This window comes from Balaenoptera borealis (genome assembly GCF_965194805.1).
Source record: "Balaenoptera borealis genome assembly, chromosome: 1".
NCBI classification, from domain to species: domain Eukaryota; kingdom Metazoa; phylum Chordata; class Mammalia; order Artiodactyla; family Balaenopteridae; genus Balaenoptera; species Balaenoptera borealis.
The window spans coordinates 64,809,003-64,825,639 of NC_138860.1; the positions used below are offsets into that span (position 1 = coordinate 64,809,003).

General features: G+C 56.7%; 1 long non-coding RNA gene across 1 annotated transcript; it reads right to left on the bottom strand.

The window, feature by feature from the left end:
• Positions 1-12,822: 12,822 nt before the first annotated feature.
• On the bottom strand, positions 12,823-16,295 carry LOC309629649. The gene is made up of 3 exons (XR_014245173.1): positions 16,237-16,295; positions 15,120-15,183; positions 12,823-12,917 (listed from the first exon to the last, which is right to left on the bottom strand). It is a non-coding gene; the product is annotated as an uncharacterized lncRNA (long non-coding RNA).
• Positions 16,296-16,637: the final 342 nt, after the last annotated feature.

Below are 16,637 nucleotides of genomic sequence, written 5' to 3' on the forward strand. Positions count from 1 at the left end.
GGCGGGGCGCCGCCGGCGGGGGCGGGACAGGCGGGCGGGCGGGCGGGAGGCTGAGGGGAGGGAGCCTGGCCTGGGCCTCAGCCGGCGCCGCCGCCGCCGCCGCCGCCGCCGGCCTGCTCCCGTCCGGCCCCCGGCTCCCTCTTTGTGGTCACAGGCCCGGGGCCTCCAGCGCTGCTGCCAACTGGGGCCGGCGTGAGGCAAGCACAATGAGCCGGGGCCCGGCTGAACCACTCACTCGCGGCGAGCGCCTCCCGCCCCGTGGACCCGCCCCCACGCACGCACGTACGCACGCACGCACGTACGCACGCAAGCACGCACGCACGTCTTCAGCTGCCCCCCCCCCCGGCCACACCCACCGGCCCGAAGTGGAGACCCGGGGAGACCCCTCGGGGCCTGGGGTGGCGGGTTCGACTCCCGCCCTTGACGTACCGTGACACCTCCCCCCCAATATGTTTCTAGGTATTATATGTATATATGAATATACTATTATATACACACTTGCGTATGAATTTATATGTGTATGTACATGCGCATATTTACATATAGGGGTGTGTGTGTACACATTGTATATATGTATGTGTATATATCTTATATATATGATATATGTATGTATATATACGATGAATTTCTATATACAGTACATATATATTTTTATGCTATATGCTTTTATATGTAGGTGTATATGTGTGTCTATATGTACGTACGTGTATGTATTGCATATATTATATGTGTATGTATGTATACTGTCTATATGCACACCTAAATATCTTTGTATGTGTGTATATACGTATGCTATATATGTACCTAGGTGTGTATATTGCATATGTTATACGTATGTGTACATACTGTATACATACCAACTATGCATTTTATATGTGTGTATGTATAGTGTATATGTATGTGTGTATTGTCTATATTGTGTGTATATGTGTGTATACATACTGTATATATACAAACTGCATTTTATATGTGTGTATATATGTATGTGTGTATTGTATGTACTATGTGTGTATATGTGTGTACGCATACTGCATATGTACACAGCTGTATATTTTTGTATGCTTGTACATATGTACGTGTGTGTGTATATACACACACACCCCATATGGATTCTGTTTGTCTGGAGAACCCTCACTGATACGGACACTTATGACAATTGAGTACCTGCTCTTTGCCAGCCAGGGAGCCAAAGGCTTGTCTTTCGGTGTCTCCCTTAAGTATCACGAGTCCCAGGAGGGAAGGTGATGCTGCTCCTACCAGTTGAGGTGCCTCAGGGTCAGTTAGGTGGACAGGGCGGGGGGCTGGAGCCTGGTGGAGCCCAGGTGGAGTTCTAGCAGCAGTACAGCCTAGCAGTCCCACTTCCCCGGGTGCTTCTCACAAAGACGCCGAGGGAGAGTCGGGACCTGAAGGAGGGAATGAGGAAGCTTCCGTGGGTCCGCAAGCCCAGACCAAGGCTGACTCGTCAAGAGTGTTAGAGGTCAGGACTGTGGTTACCCTGGGGGTGGGCTTACACAGAGCCATTCATATCCTGAAAAAGTATCCATTCTGCTCTTGTTTGTATGGTTACCCCCCTCCCCCAAATCTTTTAAAAACAGATTCTCTTGGTTGCTGGGAACACACACGGGGAAGTTGTGTGTGAGGGGGTATGATCCAGGGGACAGGGAGGATAAGCCCCCCACTCGTAGGGCAAGGAGTGGCTCAGCTTTGTGAGCTGAGGATGGCCCACGAGGTTCCAGAGAGAAGGGTCCCTGCTCCGTTCCTGCTCTGTGCACCCCATTCCCAGCCTGAGAAGCCCAGAGCCACCCCCCCCCCCCCGCAACACACGCACACCAGGGAGGAGAGCCAGTCACCCTGGCTCCCAGGCTCCGGCTCCAAGGCTCCCGGCACTAGGAGCTATTTTCAGCTTTCATGCCCTAGGACACGGCCAGAGCTATTGTCTCCGGAAACTCTCTGTCTGTCTCTCGCCCGGCCTCCCTCCCTTCCTCCCTCCCTCCTCCGCTTCTTCCCCTCCAGCTCCATCTGTCCTCCCCTCCACCCTGCATTTCTACACAGGATGGCTCACAGACAGCTGCTCCCCGTGCCCACCTGCCACCATTCCATGGATGTCAAAGCAAGCCCTGGGGACTTCCCTGGAGGTCCAGTGATTAAGACTCCGAGCTTCCACTGCAGGGGACGCGGGTTCGATCCCTGGTCAGGGACATAAGATCCCACATGCCACACAGCACGGCCAAAACAAAATGAATAAATAAAGTTATAGTGATGAAACAGCCCTAGTGGTGCAAGGATGGGACGTATAGCTCTATGGTATAGAAAAAAGGTCCAGAAACAGATATATGAGAACTTGATATGATAGAAAGTGGGGAAATTAAGGAGTTTTCAATAAATGGCATTAGGACAATTGCATATCCATGTGGGGAAAAGTAAATTAGAAAAAAAAAAAAGCAAGCCCTGGTCAGGTGTGACCTTGGGCCCAGGGCCATTGGCACAGGTTGTCATGTGGGATGTTCTTCCTTAGACTCCTCCCTCCCTCCTGTGTCACTGTCACTTCCTCCAGAACCTTCCTGGACTCCCCTCCACAAGCCCGGGGTGTGCCCTCACCCGCCCTGGATCACCAGAATTCCAATCCCGGCCCACCCTTCCCCACCAGGTAGAGAACTGTGCATGGTCAATAAGACCGTAGAGGTCATTGGCCATTGCTATTGCAGCTGGAATTGTTACTGTGTTTAGATAGGGTGACCAACACCCGCCCCCAGTTTGCCCAGGACCGCTCAGGTTTGAGCGCTGGAACTCTGGGGAAACTCTCAGTCCCGGGGAACCCCAGAAGGCTGGTCAGCCTATTTAGGACAGATCTTTCACTTGATCTCCCAACCCCCGAGAGCCAGAAAGGGAATCTCCCCCCTCCTTCCATTGTAACCTTCATTCATTCATCCACTCATCCCTTTATTCAACTCCTTTATTCAGCAAGTATTTATGAAGCATCTACTACACAGCAGACACTCTTCTAGGTGCTGGGGACATAACAGCATCCCTGTCCTCAAAGAGCTCACGTTCTAGCGAGGGCAGCAAACAGTAAACTGAGAAGGTGTGATTTATTACATGGGGATGATGTCTCGGAGACCACTGCAGGGCAGGGGAGGTGGGAGAGGAAAGGGGCAGTTCTAAATGCAGGCGCTGACGGGATTGGGGCAGACCTTGCCCTGGGCCAGGCTGGTTGCTTCAACACAGCTGTCCTCGCCCAGAGCCATCCTGCCCCCGCCTCACCCAGTTCTTCCGTGATGTGTGGGGAAAATCTGTGGTTGTCACAACTGGGAGGGAGGGCCCCTGGAATCAAATGGGTGAGGCCAGGGATGCTGCTAAACCCCACACAGTGCCCAGGAGGGGCCCTCAGCAGAGGATGACCCGCCCCGAATAACCCCAGTGCCACGGGGGAGACCCTGCACTAATATTATTCAGACCCACTGGTGCCCCGATTCCTGCACTGGCAGGGACTCTAACCGGGTCACCTCTGTATCCCGAGGTGACCTAGAGTGGGGCAGCCACGAGGGCTGAGATGAGTATCGGGGGTGAAATGACAAACCTCTGCACCCACTCTCCCCTCCGCACCCCAGGGGCGATGGTCTCTATCTCCTCCCCGTGCAGGTAGCTTTTCCCTGAGCCATTTCTTCTTGTCAAGGTCCCTGTCGCAGGTTGGGTTCCCCGAAGATGACGTTGAGAGCAAGGATTGGAGTGCAGGTGGTTGATGTGAGGCGTGCAGGAAGAGATACAGCTGCCATAGGGTCCCACAATTCCACTCCCGGGCATAGATCCGGAGAAAACTCTAATTCAAAACTATACATACACCCCTGGCATTTCCCTGGTGGTCCAGTGGTTAAGAATCCACGCTTCCAGTGCAGGGGGCGTGGGTTCCATCTCTGGTCAGGGAACTAAGATCTCACATGCCGTGTGACAATAAAAGAAGAAAGAAAAAAGAAAGAAAGAAAGAGAGAAAGAGAGAAAGAGAGAGAAAGAAAGAAAGAAAGAAAGAAAAAGAGAGAGAGAGAAAGAAAGAAAGGAAGAAAGGAAGAAGGAAAGAAGAAAGAAAGAAAGATACATGCACCCCAACGTTCATTGCAGCACTATTTACAGTAGCCAAGACATGGAAGCTACCTAAATGTCCACTGATGGATGAATGGATAAAGAAGATGTGGTACATATATACAATGGAATATTATTCAGCCATAAAAAGAATGAAATAATGCTATTTGCAGCAACGTGGATGGACCTAGAGATTATCATACTAAGTGAAGTAAGTCAGAAGAGAAAGACAAATATCATATGATCTCACTTATATGTGAAATCTAAAATACGACACAAATGAACGCGTCTACAAAACAAAAACAGACTCACAGACATAGAGAACAGACTTGTGGTTGCCAAGGGGGAGAAACAGCGAGGGAGGGTTGGATTGGGAGTTTGGGGTTAGCAGATGCAAACTATTAAATATAGGATGGATAAACTACAACGTCCTACTGTCTAGCACAGGGAACTATATTCAGTATCCTGTGATAAGCCATAACGGAAAAGAAAAAAGTTTTATTTATAGGTTCCATCCCTAACTGAGCTGGCCCATCGCCTCCCATGGTTCTAAGTGCAGCCCGAGGCTGCAGACTTCCCACCGTGGTCTTCAGCTCCAGAGCAAGCCACCTGCGAACCACCCACATCTTCCCAGCGGCTGGCAACTCTCCTTTGCTACTGATTCCAAGACACATCCAAATAGCAAAAATGTGACCATGAAAAGAAACTCAGGCATGTTCAAATCAGGGAAATAACATTCTTAGCTCTGTTCAGTACTCGCTTAATTTTACAAGAGCTTAGAGTTACAAAAAAGTTGCAAAGATCTGTACAGAGTGCCGTGGACCCTGACCCAGTACCCCTATTTCCAACTCGTTAGTACCTTAGTACGAGATGTTTATCCAACTAAGGAACCAAGATGGATACATTGTTATTAACTAAAGTCCACACTTTATTAGAATTTCCCTAGTGTTCCCCTAACATCCTTTTTCTGTCCCAGTCTCCTCTGGGCTGTGACATTTCTCAGACGTCGCTGGGTTTTGATACCTTGAAAGTTTTGAGGACTGGTCAGGTGTTTTGTCCCTCAATTTGTTTGTCTGTTTGTTTTCTGGTGTTTTCTTATGGTTGGTCTGGAGTTATGGGGTTTGGGGCGGAAGACCCAGACAGAGATAAAAATGCCATTCTCCTCAGGTCACATCAAGGATACACACCATCAACGGGACTTATGACAAACGATTTTACCCTTGATCACCTGGCCAGTATCGTCTTTTTTTTCTTGCTGCGTTGGGTCTTCGTTGCGTGTGGGCTTCTGTAGTTGTGGCACGGGGGCTCAGTAGTTCTGGCTCCCAGGATCTAGAGTGCAGGCTCAGTAGTTGTGGCCCACGGGCTTAGTTGATCTGCGGCACCTGGGATCTTCCCGGACCAGGGCTTGAACCTGTGTCCCCTGCATTGGCAGGCGGATTCTTTTCTTTTCTTTTTTTCTTTTGCAACCAAAACTTTAATCCCAAGGATTCTCACAAAACATATTACAAATGACAGCATGAAAAAAAAATTGCACAGTAACTCAAAGTTCAGCTCTACAATATACTCTTAATCTGGCAGGACATTGGTATCTTGATAATCTCAAATTTCCAAAAAATATTACAAAGAGCTATGTATTCATGTACAGCAATCACAGAGGGGATGTATGACCTAACTCAAAGGTAAACTAACTTCCTTGAAACTTCTTAGATTTTAAACTCCCTGGACAACCTCTTGTCCGGTGTGAAGACTAGTGGAATTTTTAAACCTCTAATCTAGGGTAAGGGTGCGGCTTTCATTTTTACCTGCTGGCTTGGGTTCACAGCACCTTTTAAAGACTGCTTGCTTAACTACAGCTGCATACCATATCCCAGCTACAGAAAGTCTTTTCAATGTTTGCCAGTGTGTTTCCATAATAGTAAACATCACACTTTAGGTGGGCAGGAGTTAGAGTTTTATTATCAGTCTAGGCAAGACCAAAAATTCAAAGCAAGTTCAATTTTGCTTAAGGGAACATTGTAAGGTAACAATTCTTCATATTACATGCCTCCCAGGACCCATTTCAAACCATAGAGAATGACACCTTTATGTGTCACTCTCCCAAGAGACAAACAAATGTGAACAACTAAAACATTTAAAAAGTGCACCAAGCTTCGGAAGTCTCAAACAAAACTTGAATTTTCTGTACATACTCCTGCCAAATGAAGTTATTGCCTGTACACCACTCCTCTTGCAAAGTGGTCTTCTATTTCCTTTCATCTGACCTAGATCGGCTAGGAGACCTAGAGAAAGATCAGGACGGCTTGTGATTTCTCTCTTGGGACAGGGATCTCTCTCTTCTCCTATATCTAGAAAGGGACCTGCTCTGGCTGACGGAGAAGGCTCTCCATCTTGGAGATGTGTGGGAGGTGGAGGACTCCTCCTCCCATAATCATCTCGAGGGCGACGACCCCAAGAAGGAGGCAGTCACGATTTCGACTTCTCTTTTCCCATTCGACAGGTCCACTCTTACTCGGCAGCCACATAGTGTTCTCCCATCTAGTTCTCGGACAGCATCGGCTGCATCTCGGGGATCTTCACATTCAACGAGAGCGAAGCCGGGAGGGTTTTTAGCACCCCACACACTTCAGAGTGGTCCATAATAGCCTAAAGCTCGTTCCAATTCAGCCTTGTTACCACTGTTTCCAAGATTCCCTACATAAACTTTACAGTCCAACGGACAGGAATCACGTTGCAAGACTCTCGTGGCTCCTGGGTTTCACGGGCCACAGGGTGGTCCCGGGCCTCTAGAATCTGGTAGCTGAATCTGCTCGCACAAGCTGTCCTGTGGGGATGCGTTTTCCCCTATGTGTCCAGCCCGGGGCCCTGCTCTCTTGGCCCGGCCTCCCGGGTGAGAGGGTGAACCCCAGCTCCCTGGAGCAGACACTCAGAGCCCTGGTGACCGGACTCACGGCTGATGGGGCTGGAGCGGTGGCTGGACGCGTGTGGCCAGCCTGGTGGTGTTTGGCCCCGTCTGCAGTTCCAGCTCCAGCTGAGAAAGAGCCTCCCTGTGTTACTTTCTCCTGGTTGTGTAAGGATCCCCGGTGTCATTTGACAGAAATGTAGACGGTGTGTTCTTTCTCTCTTTTCTCCCTGCTTCCTCTCCTCCCTCTCTGCCTCCCTCTCTCCCTGTACCTCTTTCCCTGTTCCGCTCTCCCTCTACCTCTTTCCCACTCCCTCCCTCTCTCCCTCTCTCTCTGTCTCTTCCTCTATCCCTCCCTCTCTCCCTCTCCCTCCCTCTCCCTCTTTCCTCTCCCTCTCTCCCTCTCCCTCTCTCCCTCTTCCCTCTCTCCCTCTTCCCTCTGCCTATTTCCTCTGCCTCTTTCCTCTCCCTCTTCCCTCTCCTCTTTCCCTCTCCTTCTCTCCCTCCCCTCTCCCTCTGGGAGGGAGTGAGGGAGATGGAGAGATGGAGGGAGCGGGAGAGTTAGAGGGAGAGGGAGAGGGAGAGGGAGAAGAGGGAGGAAAGGGAGGGAGGAAAGGTCTCTCCCTCCCTCCCTCCCTCTCCTCCCTTTCCCTCTCCCTCCGTCTCTCCGTCTCCCTCACTCCCTCTCAGAGAGGGAGAGACGGAGGGAGAGGCAAAGACAAGAGAGAGGGGGAGAGGGAGAGAGGGAGGGGGAGAGAGAGGGGGGAGAGAGGGAGAGCTCTCTTCCTCCCTCCCTCTCCCTCTCTCCTCCTTCTCTCCCTCTCTCCCTCACCCTCTCTCCCTCTACCTCCCTCCATCACTTTCCCTCCTTCTCCCTCTCCCTCTCTCCCTCCCAGAGAGGGAGAGACAGAGGGAGAGGGAGAGGGGGGAGACAGGGACACGGAGAGAGAGGGAGGGAGGGAGGGAGGGAGACAGAGAGGGAAGCAGGCACCCTCTCGCCTTCTCCCTCTCCCTACCTCCTTCTCCGACTCCCCCTCTCCTCTCCCTCTGTCTCTCCCTCTCCCTCCCTCCCTCTAGGAGAGGGAGAGGGAGAGGAAGGGAGGGAGAGGGAGAGAGGGAGGGGGAGGGAGACGGAGAGGGAGAGACGTCTCGCCCTCCTTCCCTCTCCCTCCCTCGCCCTTTCCCTTCCTCTCTCCCTCTCCCTCCCTCTGTCTCACCCTCTCCCTCCCTGTCTCTCCCTCTCCCTCACTCCCTCCCAGAGAGGGAGAGATGGAGGGAGAGGGAGAGACGAGGGAGAGGGGGAGAGGGAAAGAGGGAGGGGGGAGAGAGGGAGAGAGGGAGAGAAGGAGGAGAGAGGGAAAGGGAGGAATAGACCTCTCTCTCTCTCCCTCTCTCCGTCTCTCCCTCTCTCTCCCTCTCTCTCCCTCTCCCTCTCTCCCTCTCCCTTGTCTCTGCCTCTTCGTCTCTCTGTCTCTGGGAGGGAGTGAGGGAGATGGAGAGACGGAGGGAGAGGGAGGAGAGGGAGCGAGGAAGAGGGAGAGAGGGAGGGAGGGAGGGAGAGAGGGATAGAGGGAGGGAGGGAAAGATGTCTTTGTCTTTCCCTCCCTCCCTCTATCCCTCTCTCCCTCTCCCCCCTCCCTCTCCTGCTCCCTGTCCCTCTCCCTCCACCTCCTTCCCTCTCTGGAGAGGGAAGGAGGTGGAGGGAGAGGGAGAGGGAGAGGGAGCACGAGAGGGAGAGAGGGAGAGGGAAAGAGGTATAGGAAGAGCGGAACAGGAAATCAGGGACAGGGAAAGGGGGACAGGGAGAGAGGGAGAGGGAAAGAGGGAGAGGGAGAGCAGAGCAGGGAAACAGGGACAGGGAAAGAGGGAGGCAGAGAGGGAGATGGAAACGGGGAAAGGGAGGGGGGACGGATAGAGGGAGAGGGAGAGAGGGACAGGGAAAGAGAGACAGGGATGGAGGGAGGGAGAGAGGGACAGGACAGGGCAAGAGGGACAGGGAGAGAGGGAGGGAGAGAGGGAGGGAGAGAGGCAGAGGGAGAGATGGAGGGAGAGTGAGAGGCAGGGAGGTAGAGGGAGGGAGGGAGGGAGGGAGACAGAGAGGGAGACAGAGAGGGAGACAGGGAGAAGGGCTGATGGGGGCTCCCTCCCCCTCCCATCCTCTGCCCACTGCTTTCTCTTTTTTCTGCTTCAACAAACACCAGGCGCCTTTCAGATCAGCCCTGAAGTCAACGTTGCTGCTTGGGACGGCCTGACCTCCCCGCTACCTTCCAGCCCAGGACCACAGCTGGGAGATGAAGTCTGCGGGGCCCTGGGGGGGGGGGTGGCGGCGGCGGAGGTGGTGGAGGCAGGCACCTCCTCTGACGCCCAATCTCTCCTCGTTTACGAGGCAGCCGCCAGCTCCCCTCCCTGACTCCCCAAGATTTGGGGCCATTTTAATATGTGTCGATAATGCCATGAGCTACTATTTAACTTTTCCACGAGGACCCATCTCCCGAAATGCAGTGGTTTTCAGGCTTGGCTGCACTAGAGAACCCCCAGGGAAAGGAGAGACGTCTGTACCTCCCTCTCTCTCCCTCTCCCTCCGTATCTCCTTCTGGCTCTCTCCCTCTCCTTCTGGGGTGATGCCCGATGAGCTCAGATTCGCAGATGTTCCCCCCATCCCCTCTCTGTGCCTTGCGTGGGGCCTGGGCCTTCTCACTGTGGCCCGGGAACAGCCTCGACATTCAGACATCGGTTCCTGCAAGGACACTTGCGTTTGGTCCATACCGCATGTGGCTGCAGTCTGTGCTTCTCCCGTTTAGCATCTTCAGTAGATGGGGGCTGTGCATGAGCCCTTCATCTTCCCCGCAGACACCACTGGTGCTTGCTCGGCCTCGCGGGTGATGTCCACGGGGGACAGACCTGTGTCCCCACCTTCTTGGGCTGCAGACAGGCCACGTTGGTCCTGTGGTGACTGGGGGCTCCCAGGAGAACCCCACCGCAGACCCAGAGAGGTGGCCCCAGAGAAGGTGGCGTACGCCTGGGGCCAGGCCTCACCAGCCAACCACGGGGCACCTGCAGCAACAGGTCTCTCGCCGTCCAGGGGCTGGGTGTTCGGGCGCCGTGGGGATGAGCTGCTGTCTGCACGGCAGCCAAGTTTGTATTGTTGAGCCCGGGGAGGCCCCTGGGTGGCTCCTGGAGAGCCTGGTCACATTTCTTCCTGCCCTTGGCCTTAGAGCTCATCATGGTTCATGCCGTTTCTGGTTCCAAAAGGACCTGTGTTCATAAAGACCACATGTTAGGACAGCACCAAAGTGTCTAGAAATCCAGGCCAGGAGGAGGAGGGAGGGGGTTTGGCTGTGCCCGCCAGTGGCCTGAGAGCCCTCCCACCCACAGAGACCTGGCCCGGGGCCTGTGGGGAGGGCGTGGCCCACGGTCCCCAGCGCTGGCTGTCTCTGGGTTCCAGGAGAACTGCGCGATCCTCGGGGAGCTGGTAAGGCTGCAGGCTCAGAAGTCCCGCCTGCTGGGATTCAGCACGCGTGCCGACTCTGTGCTGGAGATGAACATGGCCAAGACCAGCCAGGTGGTGGCCACTTTCCTAGGTAACCCCGCCTCCCCGAGTCCCAGTGGGGACGGGGGTCAGGTGGACCTTGACTGGACGTGGTGCTGCCTGAGACCCCACTGTGTCAGCCCTTGGGGGTCGCCTTCCCCAACCCTTCATTCTGCCTCGAGGGGCGTGGGGTGGGGGGCGGCTGGGCGGCTGCCACAGGGACATAGCTGAGCCTCTCCCCTCTGCCCGCAGATGAGCTGGCCCAGAAGCTGAAGCCCCTCGGGGAGCAGGAGCGGCCGTGATCCTGGAGCTAAAGAAGGCTGAGTGCCAGAGGCGGGGCCTGCACTTTGACGGGCCCATCAACGTCTAGGACCTGTGCTACTACATGAACCAGGGGGAGGAGACGCGCTACCACGTGGACCAGTACCTGCTCAATGAGTCCTTCCCCATGCAGGTGGTCACGCGCGGGCGGCTGGGCATCTCCCAGGAGCTGCTGGGGCTGACCTTCGACCTGGAGGAAGGCGCCAACATGCGTCACGAAGATGAAGATGTGAGGCTCTACACGGTCCGGGACGCGGCCTCGGGCAAGGTCATCCATCAGCAAGTTCTACCTGGACCTCTACCCTCGGTGCATGCGTGGGGGAACCTGTCGGCCGTGGGCCGGGGCTCCTCTGTGGTAGCGGGGCCTCACCCGCGTCCCTCCCCAGGGAAGGGAAGTCCGGGCACATGGCCTGCTTTGGCCTGCAGCCGGGCTGCCTGCAGCAGGACGGGAGGCGCCAGATTGCCATCGCGGCCATGGTGGCCAACTTCACCAAGCCTACGCCCAACCCGCCCTCCCTGTTGCAGCATGATGAGCTGGAGACCTACTTCCATGAGTTCTGGCAAGCGATGCACCAGCTCCGCTCCCAGGAGGGTGCGGGCGAGGGGCTGAAGGCAGGGGGCGGGGAGGGCCCGGGCTCTCCCGTGGTCCTCAGGCAGGCCCTCGCCACGGGATTCTTCCGCTGATGTCACCCTGCACGAGGAGACGCTCTCGGTGTCAGTTTCCATCATCAAACCCCACGCACTGGGCGCGTAAACAACGGAAGTGGATGTCCTCGAGACTCTGGAGGCTGGAAGTCCCAGATCAAGGAGTCAGGACTGGTTCCCTGCATGTTAAATACAGGTATTCAAGAGTTGCCTTTAAAAAAGACAAAATAGAAGAAAGGAACGTTGCATGCAAGGCTGGTGACAGGCAGTGATGAGAACCAGAGGTTAGGCTCTGGGGCCAGGAGCACCACGCCCTGTGAGGTCCTGGGGCTGCTCCAAGTCTCGGTGGAGGCTCAGCAAGTCCCAGTGACTTCCCAATGGGGGGGTCCCCAGCTGAGCGTCTGGGCCCAGGACCCAGTGCTCGTTCAGTCTTCCTGCAGTCAGCCCTTCGTCCTGAGAGCGATGCTCTCACAGACTGCAACCGGAGCGCGTGGGGACACTTTACTGAGCTGTGCAGCCGTCACTACTGCCCTGTTCTGGAACATTTCCCTCACCCCAAAAAGGTCCCTCACGCCCTTAGTTATCATTCCCTCCCCTCCCCTGTCCCTGACAACCAGGAACCCACTCTGACTCTGTGGATCTACCTGTTCTGGACGTTTCCCCTCAGTGGGGTCACACCCTGTGTGTCCTTCTGTGTCTGACTTCTCTCGCTGAGCACCGTGTTCTCACGGTGCATCCACGTGGCAGCGAGTGGCAGGGCTTCACACCTTTGCGTGGTCGAGGGCCGGAAAAAAGACAAACGAAAAGAAGGGCACGTTGCCTGCGACTCTGGTGACAGCCGGGGATGAGAACCAGAGGGTAGGCTCTGGGGCCGGGAGCGCCGCGCCCTGTGAAGCCCTGGCGCTGCTGCCAGTCTCGGCGGGGCACGAGCAGCGCCGTCCCCCAGGAGCTGCTGGACAAGCTCATCAAGTCCCGGCTGGCCAACCCCCGTGCGGCCGGGCCGAGGGAAAGGAAAGGGGCTCCCGGACCGCCCGGCTGGAAAGCGCGGCCTGGACACAGTGCCAGCGCCCCCGTCTCCTTCCTCCCGCCCTCCAGGCCTCTTCAACCTGCGCCAGATCGTCCTGGCCAAGGTGGACCAGGCCCTGCACACGCAGACGCCCTCGGACCCGGCCTAGGACAATGCCCGCCTCTGCCAGGAGATCCTCGGGGTCCCAGCCACGCCAGGTAGCCAAGCGCACGCCGGGCCCACCTTAGCGGTCGGTTGGCGGCTACTGCCCAGGTCAAGAGGATCCTCTGGTGGTGTGTGAAGGGGGACCGACTGACGGGCTCTGGTCGAGGCTCGCTGACCTCTGGCCTCTTCCTGCCTGGGTTCCTGGGCTGGTCCCTCCAGCTGTGGCCCGCGGAGTCCGAGGGTGGGCTGGGCGTATCTGCACGTGCTTTCTGGAGAGCCTGGAAGAGGCAGGAGAGGGCTTCATACCCCGGACGGAACGCGTCGACGAGGTTTGCCCGTGCGTGTCGGTGCGGAGACGCAGTTCACTCCCTCGTGAGCGCTTTAACCCGCGCTCTCCCCGTGCTGGAGGGCGAGCCCTGACTCATCCCTCGGAGCCTCGGGCAGCTGTCCCTGTAAGAGGCTTAGGGGTGAACCCTCGTGAGCTTCAGCAGAAAGTCGGCAAAGATTGATTTGTGTCCCTCCACTGAGTTGCCCGCAAGGTCCCCGTTTTCTAGAAGTGTTGGGCCAATACTCCCTCTAGTGGCAGGGGACTCAGACAGGGCTGCTTTGAGGCCCCAAGCTCTGGGCTCTGGGGAAGGGGCACGGAGCGGCCAGGGGGCCGGGCAGGAGCCTCTCCGCGTGTGTCCCAGGGACCCACCTGCCTGCGACCTTCGGCCACCTGGCAGGAAGCTACGACGCCCAGTCCTATGGCTACCTGTGCAGCGAGGTGTACTCCGCGGACACGGTCCACACACTCGTTTCAAGCAGGAGGGCGTCCTGAGTGGCAAGGTGAGAGGCCGGCCTGCCGTGCAGACCAACACGGAGGTCCTTGGCCTGGGCCTAGATGCTTGTGCCGCCCGCCTGGGCCTGCCAGGCTCTGAGGGCCCTGCCCAGAACCCCCTGCTCCCCTGCCCTTTGTTGAGTCACAGCAGAGGTGGCCACACCCACACCCTCCGTGAAGGGGGTGCTCCACCCTCCTGCAGCCCCGCCCCCTCTCCTCAGGTTGCCATGGACTACAGAAGCTGCATTCTGAGGCCAGGGGGCTCCGAGGATGCCAAGGGCATGGTGAAGCTCTTCCTGGGTTGTGACCCCATGCAGGACGCCTTCCTCCTGAGCAAAGGGCTGCAGGTTGAGGGCTGCAAGCCGCCGGCCTGCTGACGGCACGGGGTTTTGCCCCCCCAGGCGGGCCGGGTGCCTTAGCGCCCCGTCGGGGCGGGGGAGGGGCCGTGTGTCCTCCCAGCCCCCGAGTCCCCGGCGGCCGGCCTAGGCCAAAAGTCTCCACCTGGAAGTGTCTGGAAAGCCTGGCATCAAGGCTCCCCCTTGTTGCACTAATGCAATCCCTTCCTGGGGAGCTTTCCTGGTAACAAAACGGTTCTTTGAAAACGCAGCCATTAATAAAAAGGACTCTACTCCTGGTCTCTGCCTGCCGTCCCTTCCACCACAGGAGTGGCATGGGGGCCGTCACACTGGGGGGAGTTCTGACCTTGGTCGGGGATCAGCCCTGGGGCCGTGGTGACACATCTGGGTCACTGGGAGACGGCTGAGCTGTGGGGTGAGTTCAGACGGGGATGGTGCCCCGCACCCCGACCGGGCAGGCTCTCCAGTGAGGGGGTGTCAGTTTCCTGCCGGCCTCTCGCCCGTCACTGTTTGGCATCTCGGGGGCTGTGACTGGCTGGAGCTGGTTCTGGCGGTGGGCACAGCTGCGGGAAGCCCGGCTGTGGCTGTCCCTGTCCCCGTGTCCTGTCCTCCTGCTCACGGCCGGCCGGCTGGCTCCCTCTGGTCATCGGCAGCTGCTGAAGTCTGGACCACAGCAAGGGGCCGCCTTCCTGGGTCCTAGCAATTCTTCCCAAAGGCCTTAGGGATGTGTTTGGTGGCAGTAGGAATTCAGAGAGGGTGCTGCACCACTGGAGCGGTAGGGTGGCTCTGGACCGTCCCGTGTGTCCTTCCCTGGCCTTTGAGCTCCTTGGGAGCCCTCCCTCCACAAACGACGCCAGGCAGCGGAACGAGGGCGCGGGCGGCGCCCCGACCTTCTCCCCGTGGCCCAGGCGGGCAGGCCGTGCCACGCTCTGTCCTCCCCTCAGCCTGCCCGCCCGTTCTGTTGTTATTTTACCGAAGAGGACACAGACATTCAGAGAGGCTAGGGTCCATGCCTGAGGTCTCATATCCAGTAAGTGTCAGAGCCGGGGTTTGAACCCAGACAGCCTGTCCCGGAGACCGCGCCCTAACCTCTACACAAACCACCTCCTGGTTCCCTTTATTAGCACAAGACTCATTTCCCTGACAAGCCCAGGCCCCATAAAGGCAACCCTGCCTCCCCCACGTGACCAGCCCTTGCCAACTACTCACCCCAGTGGCAGAGGGACGAGCCACACAGGGGACCCGCCCATCTTGGCCATGGGGACACAGACACCCACTCACACCCAGAAGGACCTCCTCTTTACCTTAGGCCACACGCCCATGCCGAAGGAGCTGCTGTCTGCCAGCTGGTGCAGGTACAGTTCTGTCCTGGAAACAGAGAAGGGACCAGAAGTAAGGGAGGACCCACCCACACCAGTGGCCTGGCAGGGCAGGTGGGCATCATGGCACGGGGCTCCACAGAGTGCCCCAGGTGGCCCCGGGGTCTGCCTCAGGCCCTGGCCCTGCCTCCCGAATATTCCTCACTTGCTGCCCTCAATGGGCCCTTCTTAAGTGAAGGCCTTCCAGAAGCTTCCTTACTCCTCAGTTACCCTGCTCTGAAAACTGGGAGTTTCCTCCCTAATCTGCCCTCTCTCCAAAGGGTAAGGTGCCCCTCTGGCCTTAGCCAGGAGGCTCAGGACAGGTTGGGCCTGCCCTTCAGACGGGGGTGGAAGGCAGGAGACAAATGATGGGGGACGCAGAGGCAAATTGAAAATTATCACCCCTCGCCTGGGGTGAGCACTCCCTGGAGCTTCACTAGATAGAACCTTACTCATTCGTTCAACAGATGAGGAAACCAAGGCTCAGAGACAGGGAGCCACATGTCCAAGAATTCCCAGGAGTCAGCGAGGGGCAGAGATGACTCCCTGGGCCACCTCCCCCAGAAGGCCCTCCCAGATGAGTCTTGTGGCTTCTCTGCTGTTCCACCTGGTGCCTCCTCGCCCTGAGCTACCTCAGGTGCACCCAAGGCTCTCACAGAGTTTAGGAGCTTCTGGAAGATTTGCGGTCTGCTGTTCCTTGCCCACCTCTCACGCTGCTGTCAGAACCTGTACCAAAATGTCACCGTCACAGCAGACATCCACCACCACCCCCCAGCGTGTATAAAGAGCCATATGTGAATTATCTCACTTAATCCTGTAAGGTCAGCAGTCAAGGTACTATTTCCACTTTACAGAGGAAGAAACGGAGGTTCAGAGCAGGTGACACCTGGCCAGGTTCACCCAGCCCAGGAGCAGTACCAGGCAGCAAGAATCAGAGGCCAGATTCCTAACCACTGGGCTCCACTGCCTCTCACCTCTGGGCAGAGGCAGGGCAGGGGCCCTGGAGAGCGGAGGCCCTTTGTCTCACTGCCCTCGGCTGTCCCTGCTCAGCCCAGTCGCTCACCTGAGAGCCAGGTCCAATCCGGATAGCATCTGGGAGAAAACCTCGAAATTGCCTTCCCCTTCCAGCTGCGGGGCCACGTGGCTCTTCTCCAACAGCATCGTCTGCCAGGGGAGAGGACAGGCGCCGGTCAGCACGAGGCCCCGCTAGGCTGCCCGCACACCCCCACCAACCCCCAGGCCACTCTTCGAGGCAGCACCTCAGGCCCCAACTTGGCTGGACGCCTCCAAATCAAAACGTGCCAGGCCTTTGTCTCACTGATTCAGAGTCCACACAGGCAATCAACGAATGCAACGGGCTCATTCCGATGAAGGAATCCAAGGGTACTAACAATTAACCCAGAGCCGCCCTCCAACACACTCTTATGCAACCGAAGCCCTTAATAACTTGACCCACATGGTGAT